Here is a 2,552-nt window from a genome sequence, read left to right on the forward strand (position 1 = left end):
GAAACCTCCATTCTGGGATGGCGAGGAGAGTGATCATGGATTCCTGGTGGGCAAGCCTTTATGGGAGAAGCCAGGGCATAGAAAACCGAAGGCGAGGATCAGAGACATGTCCTTATCTGGGCTGCATGGTTGGTGTTCTAAAACCATCTAGTCTCAGTGTATGAGAAGTGGCTCTACACCGTGGTGAGGGATGAACAGACCTAGAACTGCAGAGTGCAGTTTCTATGGGAACAGGCTGATGAATATGTGATCCTGGGCAGCAGCAAGGTCAGTCAGGTTGCAAGGCATGGTGGCATACACCTGTGATGTTAACACCTGGGAGCTGAGGCAAGAGCATCAGGAGTTCCAGGTCATCCCTGACTACATCATGAGTCTGAACTCAGTGTGGGCAACATAAGACCCCATCTTAACATAAACAAACAAACAAACAAACAAATAAATAATATCCAGGTATAGTGGCACATGTCCTTGATCCTAGTACTGGAGAGGCAGAGGTGGGTAGATTTCTGTGTGTTCCAGGCCAACCTGATCTACATAGAGAGTTACAGACCAATTAGCGCTACACAGTGAACCAAGAAAACTAAATTAATTAATTAATTTAAAAAACTGAACCAGACAAAAAGACCAATTAATCCTCCAAACTTGGGTGAGAAAGAGGAACACGTGAAGGGCTTAGAATGAAAGTTACAGGGCTCAGTGGCTAAGAGTACCTGTTCTCTTGTAGAAGACCTGGGTTTGATTCCTAGAACTCATATGGCGGCTTGCAAATGCCTGTAACTGCAATTCCAGGGGACCCAACCAGGAGGCACATGGAGCTTGCCAGCAAAACATAAAGTAAAATAAGTAAATCTTAAAAAAGAAGAAGAAGAAGAAGAAGAAGAAGAAGAAGAAGAAGAAGAAGAAGAAGAAGAAGAAGAAGAAGAAGAAAGAAGGAAGAAGGAAGAAGGAAGAAGGAAGAAGGAAGAAGGAAGAAGGAAGAAAGAGAAGAAGAAGAAGAAGAAGAAGAAGAAGAAGAAGAAGAAGAANAGAAGAAGAAGAAGAAGAAGAAGAAGAAGAAGAAGAAGAAGAAGAAGAAGAAGAAGAAGAAGAAGAAGAAGAAGAAGAAGAAGAAGGTGGTAGTAGTCCTAGCTGGAAGGCACCTGCCTGTCTACAGATAATATGAAAGGGTCAGGTGTGTTCCCGGAGCCAGGCCTAGTGCTGAAGTCCCACACTGTAAGGAGTAAGTGAAGGCCTGGGTGGACATGTATTGTTGACAGAGGCAGGACCCTGCTAAGGACTCCATACCTCAGCTCTATGGAAGTGATAAAGCCTTCCAGGTGAGGCTCAGAGGGATGGTAAAGCCTTCCGAATGTTGACAGTGTGCAGAAATTTTCCACCCACCCACACTGTTTACAGCCTGTGGAACGCCTCTATAGAGATGCTCGTACCATGATGAGCTGGGCCTGTCTTCTTGTTCAGCTGTGTGTACTATGTCCTTGTTTATCTGTATTCAGTAACCCCACGTCTATATATAATAAACACATTAAGCTTTTGGGATGATGCTATGGGTTTTCCATCAGTGAGCTCAGAACACGCAACCCCAGCTTCTCTGTGACTTTGTGCCTGTCATTTCTTCAGTATCTGTCTTTTCTTCATTCTTTCATTACCCTTAGGAAGAGCTCAGGACTCCAAGTTGTGCAAGGATGCGGCACCACAGATAACCAATGGCTTTAGACACTCACTGTTTGTTCAGAAGCTGGGAAGGAAAACTAAACTGGGTCTCTGTTACAGCCATCATTGTCAGGATCAACATCACATGTACTTTTTTGTTTTAAAAAATAATTCCTTAACATTGTAAAGAGAATGTAGAGTTCCTGCTATACACAGGTCCATTTGTCAGTCTATCTATCTATCTATCTATCTATCTATCTATCTATCTATCTATCTATTTATCTATTTAATGGGCATGATTGCTGTTTATATCATAAAGTTTCATGTACTGAAACCTTGCTTCCCCTGTAGGTCAAAGTTCAAAGAAGGAAGGCTCTTTAGGAGGTGGGTCCTAGTGGAAGGCCCTTAGGTCAGCACTGCCCTCAGAAGAGAGTGAGGTCACTCCAATGGAACACTGGTTAGGTCTTTTGAGCAGGTGGTTTTAAAAGAGCAAGACAAGGTGAGGGGAGCAGCTCAGTGGCAGTGACTTTCCTAGCATGTGCAAGGTTCTGGGTTCTACTCCCATCACTGTAGGAAAAGATAAATAGATAGATAAACAGACAGATAGAACCAAAACTAAAACCCAAATCACCATCCCCCCTAAAACCAGCAAGATGGAAACGTCTCTGTTCATTGTGTGTTTGGTCTTACCTTGTTGACTCTTACTCATGCCACGAGCCTTTTTTCAATGACTTAACACAGCCAGAGGGCTCTTATCAGAGCCAATACGAAGCTCATTGGGCCATGCTAATTTCTAAAACCAATAACTACAAAGAGAGAAAGAAAGAAAGAAAGAAAGAAAGAAAGAAAGAAAGAAAGAAAGAAAGAAAGAAAGAAAGAAAGGAGGGAGGGAGGGAGGGAGG

The sequence above is a fragment of the Mus caroli genome, chromosome 13 (genome assembly GCF_900094665.2).
Source record: "Mus caroli chromosome 13, CAROLI_EIJ_v1.1, whole genome shotgun sequence".
In the NCBI taxonomy this organism is placed as follows: Eukaryota; Metazoa; Chordata; class Mammalia; order Rodentia; family Muridae; genus Mus; species Mus caroli.